The 20,621-nt window shown below is 36.4% G+C and overlaps 1 protein-coding gene across 1 annotated transcript in view; it reads right to left on the bottom strand.

The window, feature by feature from the left end:
- PAFAH2 (platelet activating factor acetylhydrolase 2) overlaps positions 1-14,274 on the bottom strand; it is a 111,656-nt gene extending 97,382 nt beyond the window's left edge. Inside the window, exon 1 of the mRNA XM_053706956.1 lies at positions 13,312-14,274. The gene's annotated coding sequence lies outside the window, so the exon portion shown is untranslated. The remainder of the gene's footprint in view (positions 1-13,311) is intronic.
- Between the last annotated feature and the right edge of the window lie 6,347 nt (positions 14,275-20,621).

The following is a 20,621-nucleotide window of genomic DNA, read 5'->3' as shown; positions in this document are numbered from 1 at the left end:
TTACCTTTAAAATAAACCCTAATATAGCTACAATATAAATAATAATTATATTGTAGCTATCTTAGGATTTATTTTTATTTTACAGGTAACTTTGTATTTATTTTAGCTAGTTAGAATAGTTATTAAATAGTTATTAACTATTTAATAACTACCTAGCTAAAATAAATACAAAATTACCTGTAAAATAAATCCTAACCTAAGTTACAATTAAACCTAACACTACACTATCATTAAATAAATTAAATAAATTACCTACAAATAACTACAATTAAATACAATTACATAAACTAACTAAAGTACAAAAATTAAAAAAGCTAAGTTACTAAAAATAAAAAAATAGGTTACAAACATTTTAAAAATATTACAACAATTTTAAGCTACTTACACCTAATCTAAGCCCCCTAATAAAATAACAACCCCCCCCAAAATAAAAAAATGCCCTACCCTATTCTAAATTAAAAAAGTTCAAAGCTCTTTTACCTTACCAGCCCTTAAAAGGGCAATTTGTGGGGCATGCCCCAAAGAATTCAGCTCTTTTGCCTGTAAAAGAAAAATACAACCCCCCCCCAACATTAAAACCCACCACCAACATACCCCTAATCTAACCCAAACCCCCCGTAAAATATTGTATTTAATTGTAGTTATTTGTAGGTAATTTATTTAATGATAGTGTAGTGTTAGGTTTAATTGTAACTTAGGTTAGGATTTATTTTACAGGTGATTTTGTATTTATTTTAGCTAGGTAGTTATTAAATAGTTAATAACTATTTAATAACTATTCTAACTAGCTAAAATAAATACAAAGTTACCTGTAAAATAAATATAATTCCTAAAATAGCTACAATGTAATTATTAATTACATTGTAGCTATCTTAGGGTTTATTTTACAGGTAAGTATTTAGTTTTAAATAGGAATAATTTATTAAAGTATAGTGTAGTGTTAGGTGTAATTGTAACTTAGGTTAGTTTTTATTTTACAGGTAAATTTCTCTTTATTTTAGCTAGGTAAGCTATTAAATAGTTAATAACTATTTAATAGCTATTGTACCTAGTTTAAATAAATTGAAAGATGCCTGTAAAATAAAAATAAATCCTAAGATAGCTACAATATAATTATTATTTATATTGTATCTATCTTAGGGTTTATTTTACAGGTAAGTATTTAGTTTTAAATAGGATTAATTTAGTTCATAATATAAATATTCTTTAGATTTATTTAATTAATATTTAAGTTAGGGGGGTGTTAGGGTTAGTGTTAGACTTAGGTTTAGGGGTTAATAATTTTATTACAGTGGCGGCGGTGTAGTGGGGGGCAGGATAGGGGTTAATAAATGTATTATAGGTGGCGACGGTGTAGGGGGGGCAGATTAGGGGTTAATAAATTTAATATAGGTTGCGGTGGGCTCCGGGAGCGGCGGTTTAGGGGTTAATATGTATAGAGTAGCTTGCGGTGGGCTCCGGGAGCGGCGGTTTAGGGGTTAATACATTTATTATAGTTGCGGCGGGGTCAGGGAGCGGCGGTTTAGGGGTTAATATGTATAGAGTAGCTTGCGGTGGGCTTCGGGAGCGGCGGTTTAGGGGGTAATAACATTATTTAGTTGCGGCGGTGTAGGGGGGACAGATTAGTGGTGTTTAGACTCGGGGTACATGTTAGGGTGTTAGGTGTAGACAGTTCCCATAGGAATCAATGGGATGTCTGGCAGCAGCGAACTTGTACTTTCGCTATGGTCAGACTCCCATTGATTCCTATGGGATCCGCCGCCTCCAGGGTGGCGGTTTGAAAACCAGGTACGCTGGGCCGGAAAAGTGCCGAGCGTACCTGCTAGTTTTTTGATAACTAGCAAAAGTAGTCAGATTGTGCCGAACTTGTGTGCGGAACATCTGGAGTGACGTAAGAATCGATCTGTGTCGGACTGAGTCCGGCGGATCGAAGTTTATGTCACAAAATTCTACTTTTGCCGGTCTCTAGCCTTTGATAACTAAGGCGAATCAGCCTCGCCACAAATACGCTGTGGAATTCCAGCGTATTTGAGGTTGACGGCTTGATAACTAGGCCCCAATGTCTTCAGTGACACAATACACAAAAGAGCCAGTTCTCTGATACACATGGTGTTTGAATCCTGATGATCTAGTCACACGTAGCACATGTGCGTATGCCTCTGAAACATTAAAGTGATGGTAAATCCTAGCGTTTGTGAAACGCTAGGATTTACCATCGTAACAAATAAAGGGGACTTTCATTCATGAAGTTTAAAATATTTCATTTTGAAAGCCCCTTTATTTGTTAGCAGCGTTCGCTGTGCTAAGCTGCTAAAGGCAGCCCACAGCAGAACGCCATTTGGCTGAGAGGTGACGTTTTCATCTCTTAGCCAATAGCCGTGCAGGAAATTTAGCTTTTTTTTTTTTGCAGAACGCCAAGTTTTATACTTCATGAATGAAAGTCACCTTTAATTGTTATGATGGTAAATCCTAGCGTTTCACAAACGCTAGGATTTACCATCACTTTAATAACGTCTACTAATGGAAGTATATTGCAAAAACTCTTCTATTTAGAATTGAAATGTACCAATGCGCATTTTAATTTTGACTTTGCTATCCCTTTAAATCATATAACAGGTGCACACGGGAATAAGGGTACCTGCTTCGACTTTTTAACAATAGTCCACAGCACCATATATTGTCAAATCTCATTTATTAAAGGGACATTAAACCCAAAACTTTTATAATTAAAAAAAAAAAAGTTTACAATTTACTTCTATTATCAAATTTGCTTCGGTCTCTTGTAGAGATATCTAGATAGGCAGCGTGAACATATCTTGAGCACTACATGAAAGGAAACAGTGCTCTTTCAAATGTAGAACATTGTTGCAAAACTGCTACCATATAGTGTTGCAGACATTTCAGGAAAACGTGCCCTAATCATGCTTAAAGGGACAGAAAACACCTAGTAATTACAACACATTATTAGAACCTTGTTTGCTGTGATTGCTTATCAATGGTAAAAATTCCAGGACTTTCTATTTCATTGTGTTAACAAAATCTCCATTGCTTGGTTTCAGCAAAAATAATAAGACAACAAGCTGCAAATTAGAGACAGATATGAGGCATGGTTAAGTTTGTGATGGCTGCCAATTTCTACATACAGTATATCTGATGGTATTTTGGTACAATATATATCTATACCTATATATATATATATATATATATATATATATATATATATATATATATATATATATATATAGAGTGAAACCTGCTTAAAGGGCCATAATACCCAAATGTTTAAACACTTGAAAGTGATGCAGTATAGCTGTAAAAAGCTGACTAGAAAATATCACCTGAACATCTCTATGTAAAAAAGAAAGATATTTTACCTCAAAAGTTTCTCAGTAGCCACATCCCATTGTAAAGGACTTCTAAGCAGCAAATCAGTATGTCTGTCCCGGCACAGCGGAAGGAGAGAGCTTTCGTGCACAGTCATCTTATTTCCCTATTCAGTGTAAGGAAGTTTACAATGAAATCTCATGAGAGTTAAGTGAAATCTCATGAGATCACAGTAAAAGAGTTAATGAACTCAGCACTGTTGATGCTGATTGGCTGCTGTTCATTTCTTCATATTTTTTTTTTACCTGCAGCTGAGTATAACTTTTTACACAAAACTTACTGTGCTGAGCTGAGGAGATTGTGAGGTAAAATATCTTCCTTTTTTACATAGAGATGCTCAGGTGATATTTTCCTGTCAGCTTTTTACAGTTATACTGCATCAGTTTCAAGTGATTTAGCATATGAGTATTATGTCCCTTTAAGACGAAATGGCATCGGACAACGGAAATGTTCTGTCTTGGACAGGTTTTCCCCTTATACAGTTAGTGACTGATGGAGCGTCTTTTGACATGCGCAAAATCCAAAATGGCAGAATAATGTTACTGTATTGGTCATGATGCCAGTCTGACCTGCACTTCCGCAAGGGAGCGTGGGACTGGATTCCTGACCAATCAGGAAGTCGGGTGGCAGGTAATGACCTGCTGCCCAGCTTCCTGATTGGCTGGGAAGTAATTTCCATGTTCTCTCTCCGCACTGCTGGTCTTCCTCTGACCGTCAGTTCCGGTATCGGAGCATTTGGGCTCAAATGCTCGGGATCAGCACCATACCATACAGTACCAGTATCAGTATCAGTGCGTCCCTAATCAGAATCAATTTCTTGTTTTGCAAGTAACAAAGACAGTACAGTTTTTCTGCTTAATCATTACACCAGATTTTTATTTATTTTTTATCTGGATTTGCTTTATTTTTCTAAAACAGAAAATGGATGAGAAAACATCAATTGTATACAAACACAGTACAATATTAAAAGATAATTTGTTGCATCAATTACTGTCTTCGCTTTCCTCTTCACTTTGCCATTGCCAGCTAACCATTCTTCCATGATTTTCTCTTTATTTTCTCTTTATTTTTGTTACTTCATAATTTTTCGTTTTGCCCCACTTAAATTTCTTAATGCATTGGTTTACAGAAACTTATCTTTTGTGTAGGCCTCAATCACTTTCACTTTTGCAGCGAGAGTAAGAGTGTTGCACTTAGTAGGAGCCATTCTGTGTCCCACACCTCTTCCATTTCAGCGTCCGTTCCCACACCCCTTCCGTTTCAGCGACCATTCCCACACCCCCTTCTCTTTCTGCGTCCTTCCCACATATCTTCTGTTTCAGCGTCCGTTCCCACACCCCTTCCGTTTCAGCGACCTTCCCACACCACTTCCGTTTCAGCGTCCGTTCCCACACCCCTTCCGTTTCAGCGTCTGTTCCGTCGTTTCAGTGTTCCCACACCACTTCCGTTCCAGCGTTGCCACACCCCTTCCACGTTACATTTTATGGCTTATCCAGGTAGCTGAACATAATGTATATGCACTTAACACTTGGACTGCATCCCGTTTCCGCGTTGGACAGGTTCCGGCTTATCCAGGTAATTAAACAATGTAAGTATAACACTAAGCGCCAGGACTATGCAATATTTCCATCATTGACAGGTTTCCACGTTATACAGAGTCCGTCTTGGACAGTTTTCAATATATATATATATATATATATATATATATATATATATATAAATAAATATATATAATATATATAGATGATTATATATATATTTATACAAATATATATATATATATATATATATATAAATATTTAGTTTAAAAAAAATTAAAACATATTCTGCTATGTGCAGAATTTTGGAATGTGAAATATTTACAGTAAATACACAGTATAACACTTGCTTTAACAAGTTTTCATCTACTTGCCTGCAAATGACTCTAATGCACTTATATATACTGTATGTCTATATATGTATGCATATGCATTTATGTGTTTATATGTCTTTAAACACATATATACACATAAACACATAAATACATATGTACATACATATATATATATATATATATATATATATATATATATACATATTTAGATATGCATATATGATATTTGTTGAAAGAGCAGCAATGCACTACTGGTTTCTAACTGAACAAATGGGTGAGCCAATGACAATAGGCATATGCTTGCAGCCACCAATCAGCAGCTAGATCCAAGGTTCTTTGCTGCTCCTGAGCTTACCTAGAACAATATTTCCACATAGGATAACAAGAGAAGGAAGATTATTAAATAATAGAAGTAAATTGGAAAGTTGTTTGAAATTGTATGCCCTGTCTAAATTGTGAATGTTTAATTATGACTTTACTGTTCCTTTAATATAAATGTTTTACAACATCCCCTGGTGAGATCCGATAATATTCTGCCTAAACTAGGCCCTAATATTTATTTAGTAATTCCCTGTTTCAGTAATTATTTTCCTACATAAATGTTCAAAACTAAGATGAATAAGATAGAGTTGGCATATCGGGTAAGAATGGATATCTTTCACTTTCAGACCTTGTACATTTATTATAGTTACACAGCAGAGCAGCTCATTCCGGCATTGAATCTCAATTTGATGGCACAAACACATTTTGGCTGAAATATGGTAGATTTGCTTAGCTCTTTAAGGCCTAGATTTAGAGTTCGGCGGTAGCCGTGAAAACCAGCGTTAGAGGCTCCTAACGCTGGTTTTGGCCGCCCGCTGGTATTTGGAGTCAGTGATTAAAGGGTCTAACGCTCACTTTTCAGCTGCGACTTTTCCATACCGCAGATCCCCTTACGTCAATTGCGTATCCTATCTTTTCAATGGGATCTTTCTAACGCCGGTATTTAGAGTCGTTTCTGAAGTGAGCGTTAGAGCTCTAACGACAAAACTCCAGCCGCCGGAAAATAGCAGGAGTTAAGAGCTTTCTGGGCTAACGCCGGTTCATAACGCTCTTAACTACTGTACCCTAAAGTACACTAACACCCATAAACTACCTATGTACCCCTAAACCGAGGTCCCCCCACATCGCCGCCACTCGATTTAAATTTTTTAACCCCTAATCTGCCGACCGCCACCTACGTTATACTTATGTACCCCTAATCTGCTGCCCCTAACCCCGCCGACCCCTGTATTACATTTATTAACCCCTAACCTGCCCCCCACAACGTCGCCGCCAGCTACTTACAATAATTAACCCCTAATCTTCCGACCGCAAAGCGCCGCCACCTACGTTATCCTTATGTACCCCTAATCTGCTGCCCCTAACACCGCCGACCCCTATATTATATTTATTAACCCCTAATCTGCCCCCCTCAACGTCGCCGACACCTGCCTACACTTATTAACCCCTAATCTGCCGAGCGGACCTGAGCGCTACTATAATAAAGTTATTAACCCCTAATCCGCCTCACTAACCCTATCATAAATAGTATTAACCCCTAATCTGCCCTCCCTAACATCGCCGACACCTACCTTCAATTATTAACCCCTAATCTGACGACCGGAGCTCATCGCTACTATAATAAATGGATTAACCCCTAAAGCTAAGTCTAACCCTAACACTAACACCCCCCTAACTTAAATATAATTTACATCTAACGAAATTAATTAACTCTTATTAAATAACTTATTCCTATTTAAAGCTAAATACTTACCTGTAAAATAAATCCTAATATAGCTACAATATAAATTATAATTATATTATAGCTATTTTAGGATTAATATTTATTTTACAGGCAACTTTGTAATTATTTTAACCAGGTACAATAGCTATTTAATAGTTACCTAGTTAAAATAATAACAAATTTACCTGTAAAATAAATCCTAACCTAAGATATAATTAAACCTAACACTACCCTATCAATAAATTAATTAAATAAACTACCTACAATTACCTACAATTAACCTAACACTACACTATCAATAAATTAATTAAACACAATTCCTACAAATAAATACAATTAAATAAACTAGCTAAAGTACAAAAAATAAAAAAGAACTAAGTTACAAAAAATAAAAAAATATTTACAAACATCAGAAAATTATTACAACAATTTTAAACTAATTACACCTACTCTAAGCCCCCTAATAAAATAACAAAGACCCCCAAAATAAAAAATTCCCTACCCTATTCTAAATTAAAAAAGTTAAAAGCTCTTTTACCTTACCAGCCCTGAACAAGGCCCTTTGCGGGGCATGCCCCAAGAATTTCAGCTCTTTTGCCTGTAAAAAAAACACATACAATACCCCCCCAACATTACAACCCACCACCCACATACCCCTAATCTAACCCAAACCCCACTTAAATAAACCTAACACTAAGCCCCTGAAGATCTTCCTACCTTGTCTTCACCATCCAGGTATCACCGATCCGTCCTGGCTCCAACATCTTCATCCAACCCAAGCGGGGGTTGGCGATCCATCATCCGGTGGCTGAAGAGGTCCAGAAGAGGCTCCAAAGTCTTCCTCCTATCCGGCAAGAAGAGGACATCCGGACCGGCAAACATCTTCTCCAAGCGGCATCTTCGATCTTCTTGCATCCGGTGCGGAGCGGGTCCATCTTGAAGCAGGCGACACGGATCCATCCTCTTCTTCCGTTGTCTCCCGACGAATGACGGTTCCTTTAAGGGACGTCATCCAAGATGGCGTCCCTTGAATTCCGATTGGCTGATAGGATTCTATCAGCCAATCGGAATTAAGGTAGGAATATTCTGATTGGCTGATGGAATCAGCCAATCAGAATCAAGTTCAATCCTATTGGCTGATCCAATCAGCCAATCAGATTGAGCTCGCATTCTATTGGCTGATCGGAACAGCCAATAGAATGCGAGCTCAATCTGATTGGCTGATTGGATCAGCCAATCGGATTGAACTTGATTCTGATTGGCTGATTCCATCAGCCAATCAGAATATTCCTACCTTAATTCCGATTGGCTGATAGAATCCTATCAGCCAATCGGAATTCAAGGGACGCCATCTTGGATGACGTCCCTTAAAGGAACCGTCATTCGTCGGGAGACAACGGAAGAAGAGGATGGATCCGCGTCGCCTGCTTCAAGATGGACCCGCTCCACACCGGATGCAAGAAGATCGAAGATGCCGCTTGGAGAAGATGTTTGCCGGTCCGGATGTCCTCTTCTTGCCGGATAGGAGGAAGACTTTGGAGCCTCTTCTGGACCTCTTCAGCCACCGGATGATGGATCGCCAACCCCCGCTTGGGTTGGATGAAGATGTTGGAGCCAGGACGGATCGGTGATACCTGGATGGTGAAGACAAGGTAGGAAGATCTTCAGGGGCTTAGTGTTAGGTTTATTTAAGGGGGGTTTGGGTTAGATTAGGGGTTTGTGGGTGGTGGGTTGCCACGTCGGGGGGGGGTATTGTATGTGTTTTTTTTACAGGCAAAAGAGCTGAAATTCTTGGGGCATGCCCCGCAAAGGGCCCTGTTCAGGGCTGGTAAGGTAAAAGAGCTTTTAACTTTTTTAATTTAGAATAGGGTAGGGCATTTTTTATTTTGGGGGTCTTTGTTATTTTATTAGGGGGCTTAGAGTAGGTGTAAGTAGTTTAAAATTGTTGTAATAATTTTCTGATGTTTGTAAATATTTTTTTATTTTTTGTAACTTAGTTCTTTTTTATTTTTTGTACTTTAGCTAGTTTATTTAATTGTATTTATTTGTAGGAATTGTGTTTAATTAATTTATTGATAGTGTAGTGTTAGGTTAATTGTAGGTAGTTTATTTAATTAATTTATTGATAGGGTAGTGTTAGGTTTAATTATATCTTAGGTTAGGATTTATTTTACAGGTAAATTTGTTATTATTTTAACTAGGTAACTATTAAATAGTTCTTAACTATTTAATAGCTATTGTACCTGGTTAAAATAATTACAAAGTTGCCTGTAAAATAAATATTAATCCTAAAATAGCTATAATATAATTATAATTTATATTGTAGCTATATTAGGATTTATTTTACAGGTAAGTATTTAGCTTTAAATAGGAATAAGTTATTTAATAAGAGTTAATTAATTTCGTTAGATGTAAATTATATTTAAGTTAGGGGGTGTTAGTGTTAGGGTTAGACTTAGCTTTAGGGGTTAATCCATTTATTATAGTAGCGATGAGCTCCGGTCGTCAGATTAGGGGTTAATAATTGAAGTTAGGTGTCGGCGATGTTAGGGAGGGCAGATTAGGAGTTAATACTATTTATGATAAAGTTAGTGAGGCGGGTTAGGGGTTAATAACTTTATTATAGTAGCGGTGCGGTCCGCTCGGCAGATTAGGGGTTAATAAGTGTAGGCAGGTGTCGGCGACGTTGTGGGGGGCAGATTAGGGGTTAATAAATATAATATAGGGGTCGGCGATGTTAGGGCAGCAGATTAGGGGTACATAGGGTTAACGTAGGTTGCGGCGGTTTACGGAGCGGCAGATTAGGGGTTAAAAAAAATATGCAGGGGTCAGCGATAGCGGGAGCGGCAGATTAGGGGTTAATAAGTATAAGGTTAGGGGTGTTTAGACTCGGGGTACATGTTAGAGTGTTAGGTGCAGACGTAGGAAGTGTTTCCCCATAGGAAACAATGGGGCTGCGTTAGGAGCTGAACGCTGCTTTTTTGCAGGTGTTAGGTTTTTTTTCAGCTCAAACAGCCCCATTGTTTCCTATGGGGATATCGTGCACGAGCACGTTTTTGAGGCTGGCCGCGTCCGTAAGCAACTCTGGTATCGAGAGTTGCATTTGCGGTAAAAATGCTCTACGCTCCTTTTTTGGAGCCTAACGCAGCATTTGTTTGAACTCTCGATACCAGAGTTAAATTTATGGTGCGGCCAGAAAAAAGCCCGCGGAGCGTTAACAGCCCTTCTACCGCCAAACTCCAAATCTAGGCCTAAGTGTCTAAAAATGTTTCTACCTCCCTCCCCGATACACAAAAATGTCACTAAAAATACTAAACTGATTTACTTTAAATTTGGTTTTAGAGTAAGCTACAGAAAAAACTACTGCAAAAGTACTTTAAGACATGTTGTACAGAATAGTATTTTATAGTAGGATTTGACCGAATTTTTAAAAATCTAGAAGCAAGCCCAATCTATAATTAAACTTTCATGATTCAAATAGAGAATGGGATTTTAAACAACTTTACAATTTACTTTTATCATCAAATTTGCTTTGTTCTTTTGGTAATCTTTGTTGAAAGCTAAACCGATGTATGCTCATATGCTAATTTCTAAGCGCTTGAAGGCTGCCTCTTATCTCAGTGCATTTTGAAAGTTTTTTTTTTACAGTTTTGACTAGTGCTAAATGTAGCCACCAATGAGCACTTGCTTACCCAGGTGCTGAACCAAAAATGGGCCAGCTTCTAAGCTTACATTCCTGGTTTTTCAAATAAAGATACAAAGAGAATGAAGAACAAATGATAATAGGAGTAAATTAGAAAGTAGCATACATTTGCATGCTCTATCTGAATCATGAAATAAACAATTTGGGTTTCATATCCCTTTAATAAAATGTTATACTGTGTATTTACTGTAAATATTTACATTCCAATGTTCTTCACATACGGTAATATGTTTTAAGTATTTATATTTATATATATATATATATTTGTATACTGTATATAGCTATACCTTTATATAATCATGTATATATATATAGTTATACATATATATTTTATCAAAATACCTTCAGATATAATATATAAATATATATATATATATATATATATATATATATATGTGTGTGTGTATTTAAGAATAAATAGAACATATTCTTCTACGTGAAGAACACTAGAATGTGAAATATTTATATTTTCATGTTAGGTTTGCGCGTGGGATCGAGCGCGTGAGTAGGGAGTTTTTTCCCCACCTTTTTTTGCTCCATTGACTTCTATGAGGGAATAGGTTATTGCACGTGCAATATTGTAAGTTTGGCTTTTTGCACGCATTGGGTTAGTGCACAAGCAAAAACAACTTACTTTCGAGTGCAATTCGATGCATGCAAAAAACCTTACTTCTAGGGCAATTAACGCTCGAGCGAGAGCATTAGATAGCGCTCCACTCGTAATCTGGCCCTAAATAGGTGAACAGGAGTTGGTCTCTTCTTTTAAGATTTCTTTTTATGGCCTATTTCTTACAATTAAACTATTTGAGTTTGATTAAAAATAATATATTCAGATGCAATACATGCAAGAGTTATACCTTAAAGGGCATACATTTGTAAACAACCTTCCAATTTACTTCTACTATCAATTTTGCTTCATTTTCTTGTTATCCTTTCTTGGAAGAGCAGCAATGAACTAATGGGAGCAAGTTGAACAAATCAGTGACCCAATCACAAGAGGCATATACTGTATATGCAGCCACCAATCACCAGCTAGCTCCCAGCTTCTGAGCCTATAGGCATGACTTTCAACAAATGATAACAATACAAATAAGTATAATAAATTAAGTAAACTGAAAAGTTGTTTAAAATTGTATGCTTTATTTGCATTATGAAACCAAAACATTTGGTTCATGTCCCTTTAATATAGAATTAGAAAACATTTTTTTAAAAGGTTTCTTGAAGAGATGTGTACTAGTGCTGTATTTTATTTTCTTGAAGAGATGTGTACTAGTGCTGTATTTTATTTATTATACATACATCACACTTTAATAATGACATAGTGATTTATACAACCTCCTGTCTAATATAAGTAGGGAGAAATTTCCCAGAAGTCTTCATGCCCCCCCCCCCCTCCCCACTTACATATACACTTCATCTTCCTACTAGCTTGAATTATAATTCTACCTGTTTACTGCATCAGTTTGTTGTGTTGTGCAGCCATCTCCTGACCCAATTCATGGTTGTCTGATGACTGAACAAGAACATTCCTGAAGGCCATATGGACTGTTTTGTGTAACCTTTCAGAAGCAGTAAAGGAGGCCTGTGATTTGTATTAACATTACATTTCCCCTCACAGAATTCTTTGTTTTATACTGATTTGAATGTTGTAGCATGGCAGAGGTTTTTTTGTTTGTTAACTAACTTCCTCTGGACCATAAAGTATAAAATGTATTGTTAACACTTTCCTTGACAGATGGACATTACTGAATTAAAGGAAACGTGACATTTGAAGCAAAGCTCTGCTAAAAAAAAAGAAGCTAAAATAATGTGAGTTAGTAATAATTTTTAGTTTGGTCCTGTCAAATATACCTAATCAAGAGAATTTATTTTATGGCATTTTTTTTAACATTAAATGTAGTTTTCTATTGTATTTTGAATAAAACAAGTTTAGTGGGCAAATGTATGCTTAAAGGAACATGAAACATACATTTTCTTTCATTCTCTTGGTATCCATTATAAAAAGAGCAGCAATGCACTACTGAGATCTACATAAAACAATTGTTAAATGGACACCAGAATTTTTGTGGTTTAAAAAGATAGATAATCCCTTTATTACCCATTCCCCAATTTTGCATAACCAACAGTTATAATAATACACTTTTTACCTCTGTGATTACCTTGTATCTAAGCCTCTGCAATCTGCCCCCTTATTTCAGTTCTTTTGACAGACTTGCAGTTTAGCCAATCAGTACTAACTCCTAGGTAACTTCACGTGCGTGAGCTCAATGTTATTTATATATCACATATGAACTAACGCCCTCTAGTGGTCAAAATGCATTCAGATTAGAGGGGGCCTTCAAGGTCTAAGAAATTTGCATATGAGCCTACTTAGGTTTATCTTTCAACTAAGAATACCAAGAGAACAAAGCAAAATTGGTGATAAAAGTAAATTGGAAAGTTGTTTTAAAATTACATGCCCTATTTGAATCATGAAAGTTTATTTTGGACTTGACTGTCAGTTTAAAAAAATAGATAACCCCTTTATTCCCCAGTTTTGCATAACCAACACAGTTATAATAATATACTTTTTACCTCTGTGATTACCTTGTATTTAAGCCTCTGCAGACTGCCCCTTTATTTCAGTTCTTTTGACAGACTTGCATTTTAGCCAACCAGTGCTGACTCCTAGATAACTCCATGTGCGTGAGCACAATGCTATTTATATGGCACACTTGAACTAACACCTTCTAGCTGTAAAAAACTGTTAAAATTCCATGAGAACAGATGCAGCATTCAAGGGCTTAGAAATGAGCATATGAGCTTACATAGGTTTAGCTTTCAACAAAGAATACCAAGAGAGCAAAGCAAATTTGATGATAAAAGTAAATAGCAAAGTGGTTTAAAATTACATGTTCTATCTGAATCATGAACATTTAATTTTGACTAGACTGTCCCTTTAAGTCTAATCAGCAGCTTGCTCTTACACCTACCTAGGTATGCTTTCCAACAAAGAATACCAAGACAAAGATGCAAATTAGATAATAAAATTAAATTGGAAAATTATTTAAAATTGCCCTATCTGAAAGCAATTAAACCTATATGAGAAGTTTTAAATTGTTGTAATTGTTGACTCAATCTTTTCAAGGAGTATAGATTTTAAATACCAGCATGAAAAAGAGGTCAGTAGCTTTACTTTTATGGTCATTGACCTAGTTAAAAAGAAACCAAGGAGTGGTGATAGGATTAGAAATCTTTACAAGAAGAATCCTTTTGCATCTTCACATTACAAACTCTAAGGCCAGAAACTTAATATAGATACTGATATTATTCATTTTTGGTAAAATTTGAGAAGTAGTTGCCCCTTGAGAATAACTATTGGATCCATGATAAATGACAAGGTTTCTTAATCCTTTATTTGATTTAACTTTATTCAGTTTAAGATTTACTTATGAGACCTATGAATATCTCTTTATATTAAAGGGATATTGAACCACATTTATTTTTTCTCATGATTCTGATAGAGCATGCAATTTAAGCAACATTCTAGTTTACTCTTATTATCAATTTTTCTTCGTTCTCTTGGTATCTTTAGTTGAAAAGGCAGGAATGTAAGTTTACGAGCCGGCCCATTTTTGGTTCAGCGCCCTGGATAGCACTTTCTGCTTGGTGGCTACATTTAGCCACCAATCAGCAAACAGTACCCAGGTGCTGAATCAAAGAGTGGCCAGCTTACATTCTTGCTTTTTCAAATAAAGATACCAAGAGAACGAAGAAAAAAGTATGAATAAATTAGAAAGTTGCTTACAATTGCATGCTCCACCTGACACCTGAGTCATGAAAGAAAAAATGTGAGTTAAAGTGAAAGTAAACTATCAATCACCTCTATGCTGGAACGTAAAATACATATAAAATTATGTTGTTTAATTCATATTTTTTATATATATAATCTAATAAGGTCATAATTGTACCTTTCAATCCGCTTATGTTTATCGCCGTTCCTTCACCTGGATCAAAAAAAAAAATCTTTATTTTTAAGTGACGAATATCATCTTAAAGATTCTTATTGGTCCCCCAGTGGCGTCTGAAAATCATGACTATACGCCCCCAACTTCAACTACGCATGCGTGTCTCATTGGATTTTCTTCCCTGTATAGAAGAGCGTTCATGAGACACGCATGCGCATTGTCCTCAATAGGGAAATAATACAAGCAGGGGTGCCCACGGTGATGGAAGTGGAGGTCAGTCCAGATATTGCAGTGGAAGGCCGCTCTTCTGTAGCGTGTGTTGACGGTGAGAGAATCTGTAGTGGGGAAACAGGAAGGCGCCAATAGGGTGATAACGCAAATGACCCTGACAAGAAGATAAGGGGATTGTAGTACTCACAAGCAGAGCGGCACTTGAACGTGCCTAGCAGAGCAGGCCGGGACCTCAGCGTCGCCCGGAAGACTCTCAGCGGCAGCAACTAATCCTCGGGCCGGACCAAGTTCCGTGTGGCCAATCAGGATCGCTGGATACTCACACACCCTCCTCTTCGAATGCCGAAATCCAAACACTTGCAGAGGGATAAGTGGATAGTGATACACCGTGTGTGACGCTCCCGATTGCCGAGAGCTATATAGCAAAAGTCCAAATACTGGAAAGAGGAAGGAGCAAACTCCAGCAAAGTAGATTAAAACAATTTTATTAAAATGTTTTAAAAACAAAGCCTAAAAGCAACGCGTTTCTCGGCTACACAGAGCCGTTTCATCAGGCTGTTATACACATTCTAAGAAGCCTACTGCTTTAAACACTTCCTCTAACCAATCAAAACACTTAAAATTAACACACCCCCCTCACCTCGCAGCGTGCGTGTCAAACACAGCTGATATGGAGGCTGCAAAAATACATATGCGTTCCACTTAGGATCCACGAATTGATATCATATCATATTTTAGTAACTAATTTAATTCATATTGTATTCTTGCTCAAATCACAACTGGGATCAGTGACAGTAGTTACGGTTTTTTATCATACCCCTAAAATGTAATAAACGTAGTAGATAATCACAGATGGACATTCATTTCAGACCTTAAATACACCATTGATCTTAAATAATAACAATTAATCGGAACTAGACTAATGTGATATTCTTATTTGGCCAAATAATTGAATACATAAATAAATAAATAATGCTACTTCATAAGAACTGACTGATTATACAGAACAGTCAATAAATGACAATAAATATTCAAATCATAATAGATATATCAATACATAACAAACTCAGATTCATTACTTAATCTCTAAACTGATAATAATAGACAATGATATAAAGATATAATATCTCTACAAAACTTCAAATACTCATATCCCCAAAAAGAAACTAAATACAATATACTTAATAATTTTAAACGTAACAAATTAACCATGAAAAGCTGCAAGATCAATATTGGCATGGAGACCTGATGGATGTAAAGTCTGAAGCCTGTAGATCCAAAAGGTCTCTCTCTGTCTAAGTCTATAGAACCGGTTATAAAAGTCAGATCTTGGGATGTGTTCAATAGGAGTTATTTGTAGACAATGTAAGTCCCCACTATGTTTGGTGTTACAATGTCGTGGTACACTATGTGATTTAAAATTCTTTTTGATGTTTCTAAAGTGTTCTGACCACCTTATGCTCAAGCGTCTGCAGGTGCGCCCTACGTATTGAAACCCACAAATGCAGGACAATAAGTAAATCACATAATTCGACGCGCATGTCATCCGACTACTCATTTTATAAGTTTTGGATGTTGAGTTTGATTTGAAGGTATCAACATTATGTGTTATAAAGTCACACATTTTGCATTTTTTATGATTACATTTGAAACTGCCTTTTCTTTGAATTTTACAGATAGTGTCATTGGCCTTATTGATATTTCTGTTAGTTATGTTGTTCTTATTTTTGACCACTTTACTAGGTGCCAAAATCCTTTTTAAGTTAGGTGCTCTTTTGTAAACAATAGTGGGTTTATTATCCAACAGTGGACCTAAAATAGGATCTTTTAATAAAATTTTCCAGTGTTTCATAATACTCTTTTTAATTATACTGTGATTACAATTGTATTCAGTAATAAACATGGTCCGGTTGCCCAGACCAACCTGAGTTTGCGTATTTGCTACCTTTTTCTCGAAATATTTATTTCTGTCATCATTTTTTGCCCTATCATAGGCACTATTAATGATGTATTCTGGATATTTTTTCTCTTTAAATCTATCTTTAAGGATTTTACTCTGTATCTCATAATCTGTTAAACTGCTGCAGTTCCTGCGAACTCGCTTGAACTGCCCGTATGGTACATTTCTTTTCCAAGGTAGGTGGTGATTGCTTCTAAAGTCCAAATAACTGTTGCAATCAACCTGCTTGAAATGAGTACTGGTAGATATCCTACCCTCAGTGAAACTTAGCTCTAAGTCCAGAAATACCACAGTATTAGAATCTATTGTACTGGTGAACTTTAAGCCCCTATTGTTCCTATTCAGATGTTTCACAAAGTCTTCGGCTAGCAGTCTATCACCCTTCCACACCACCACCAGATCGTCTATATAACGGCCATAGTATACCAGGTTCGCCCCAAACGCAGAGTCATAGATGTATTGTTGTTCAAATGACCCCATGAAGAGGTTGGCGTAACTGGGGGCGAACCTGGTACCCATGGCCGTCCCCTTGATTTGGAGGTAGTATTCATCCTGATAGACGAAATAGTTGTGGTGTAAGATAAATGATATTAATGACAAGATAAAGTGTTTCTGAGTATCTGGTAAATAAATGTCTGTTTCCAGAAAACTGGAAACCGCTTGTAGTCCAAGGCTGTGTGATATATTAGAATATAAGGCTTGGACATCACACGTGATCCAAATCAAGTCCTGTGTGATATTAATCTGTTCTAGTTTATTTATTAGGTCTGAAGAATCTCGTATGTAAGATTCGAGACCAACGACATATTTCTGCAGAAAAAAGTCAACATAAGAAGATGCATTATCCGTTAGGCTGCCTATTCCCGATATTATCGGGCGACCAGGGGGACATCTGGGATCTTTATGCAGCTTCGGTAAGTGGTAATAAAATGCACGATTTGGCTCTATGGGGATAAGATAATCTTTTTCTTTTTTAGTGACAATTCCTTCTTTAAACGCACCCTCCACTAAATCCATTAAGGTCGCCAAAAATTTGGAGGTAGGATCGAAAGTCATTTTGGTATAGTAGTTCCTGTCATTCAGGATCCTATCGGACTCCAAGAGGTAGTCTCCAAGGTCCTGAATGACAATCCCTCCGCCTTTATCGGCTTGTCTGATCACTATAGATTTATTATTTCTTAACATTTCTAAAGCACGTTTCTCGTTCCCGAACAAGTTCCCTTTTCCATTGATACCCTTCGGCAACTGATTAAATTCATCGCTAACCAGCTGCCTGAAAATCTCTATGTGGGCATTATTTGCTAATTTAGGGGTGAAATTGGATTTGTTCCTCAAGCATGTATGTACAAAACCTTCACATAGATGATCAAGTAAGGATTCAGGTTCATACACCGGAGTTGTTTGATTATTAAGCCTAGAGTCCATTGAATCTGTCAAAATTGGCCTATTACCATCGTCTTTTATTTTCTTTTCTGCGAAATATTTCTGCATCGAAAGTTTTTGTGTGAATCTATTCAGATCTACAAAAAGTGAAAACATATTATGTGAATTGGACGGGCTAAACGAAAGCCCCTTTCCTAAGACCCTGATCTCATCATTGGTCAAAGGATGAGAAGACAAATTAAAGATCCCACTACTCAGGGCCTGTAGTCGTGCCTTTTTGAGGGCTGTGTTTCTTCCTCTACATCCTCGTTTATGTGAGGTCTTTTTCCTTTGTATGAAGGAGTGAGGCTGACTACCGGCTCTAGATAGCTCGCAATCTTTTTTTGTTTCCAGACGGGTTGTCTGGGGCGTTGATCTAAAAAATGTTGCTGTGAAGTTGTGGGTTGTGGTATACTGCTAGCTTCACTATTCTCAAAATGTCTGTCATATTCATGCGAATCTGGATTATTGAGGACTTGAAACCTATTAGAGGTACTAGCCTCAAAGCTGTAATCTCTCCTATCTCGAGGAGAACCAGAGTTCATCTCCCCTAATGTGGATCTTATATAGGTTTGCTGATTTTTGGGGGTAGATTTCATGTTATACCATTGCTCATTCTCATGGGGTTTGTGCCGATTAGATTGCTCAGAAGGGTTATTTACCCTATTATAATGTTGTTGATAATGTCTTGTGTCCCTATTATGCCCATATGGGGCAGAAGATGAGGGTCCATTATGGGACCAACTTCGATGGTATGCCTGGTGATAATGATCAGGGAATCTTTGTTGGTGATGTTGGTTTTGCCTATAATCCCTATCATGGTGGGGCATTGGTTGTCTATTATTATTATGCCAATTATTGGAATTATTTTTGTAATTACTTTTATTTTTATTTCTATTTTTATGATGGTTAACTACCGTCCACCTATCTTCTTGTTGTATATTAGATGTAAGTGGGGATGTACCTAAGGTCATCCTCTGTCCCTCATCTATGTGATTTGTCGTGTCAGGGGTTTCTATCTGTACTTTCTTTTTGTTGTATGTATATACTTCCCCTTTCAGATAGTCTTCGTTGTCCCTAGCTAATTTACGATTTTTAATCTCCATCAATTCTTTTTGATAGTTCTCAGTTTTTTGTAAAACTATATAATTAAGTTCTTCGTATTGCTTTGTATTTTTAAATTTATCAAGACTTTGTTGGACAATCTCTATTTCTTTAGAAATAGTATCCACTAAAGACTTACGATATGTGATCAAAATTTTCATGAGAGTCACAGAACACGTGGTGAGAGTTTCATCCCACTTTGTATTGAGGGACTGGTCATCCTTAAAAGAACAACTTTTAAAGACCTCTAGGGACTAAATTGGAATCCACATATTTTTGGAGCATTTCTGCATCCAACCAGTGTCTACATTCGTCATTGGTCAGATCCTCTAGTTTAGCAAACAAGGTATGAATGGGCATATTTTCAATTGCAGCATCTTCACTGGGGGCCACAACATTGGATCCCACATGTGAAACTAATAATAGCCTCTTATTTTGTCTTTCATTAATGGACAACATAATGAGGTTAAAAGTCGAAGATAATCCCAAAAAAATATATTATAATAAAGTGATAGACACACCAAATTAAAATAAAATTAATTGTGAGTGCTATATATAAAAAAATAAGAATATATGAATAAACGGGAATATTATAACAATCGTGATCAAAGGATGATGTTGAAACAAATATCAAGTGTGAAAAAACCTTTCGGGGAAAAATACTGAAAGTGTTATGTGTCAAGTGTATATATATGCAAACAAACTTATTTATGTATTTAAGTAATCTTCCTCAAAAATCTCTAAGTGATATGTGCTTACTAATATCTAATCAAAAACAATTCGACGGTGGAGGAATACATAAAACCAATCTACTATACCACAAAATATTTCACAACGTAGATGATCTATTGCAAAAGTCACCTATAGTAAATCTAATATCTTGCTTAAATATTAATGCACCTTTTTTGTTAGTGTAATTAAGGTGGATAAGTAAATAATACTAAACTCAAATGGAAACCAGTGCTGTGACCATGGAAACCACGTAGAAATGAACATACGTAAGAATTTATCTAACTAAAACATGTGCATAAATAAATGACCCATAATCAATGTTAGAAGCTCACACAAAAATAAGCCCAAATAAGCTGGTGCAGTTAGGCAAATAATAAATAATACTGGTGAAAGACTTGTTCAAACAAATAAATACTTAGCAAATAAAAAGTCCTTGATAGGGAACCCGGCAGCAACCTCAAGCTGATAACATCGGCACTTCGTATAAAAACAAACCAAAA

Source organism: Bombina bombina, chromosome 3 (assembly GCF_027579735.1).
Source record: "Bombina bombina isolate aBomBom1 chromosome 3, aBomBom1.pri, whole genome shotgun sequence".
In the NCBI taxonomy this organism is placed as follows: domain Eukaryota; kingdom Metazoa; phylum Chordata; class Amphibia; order Anura; family Bombinatoridae; genus Bombina; species Bombina bombina.
Note: the sequence above shows the minus strand (reverse complement) of the source record. Positions and strands in the feature narration are given on the sequence as shown.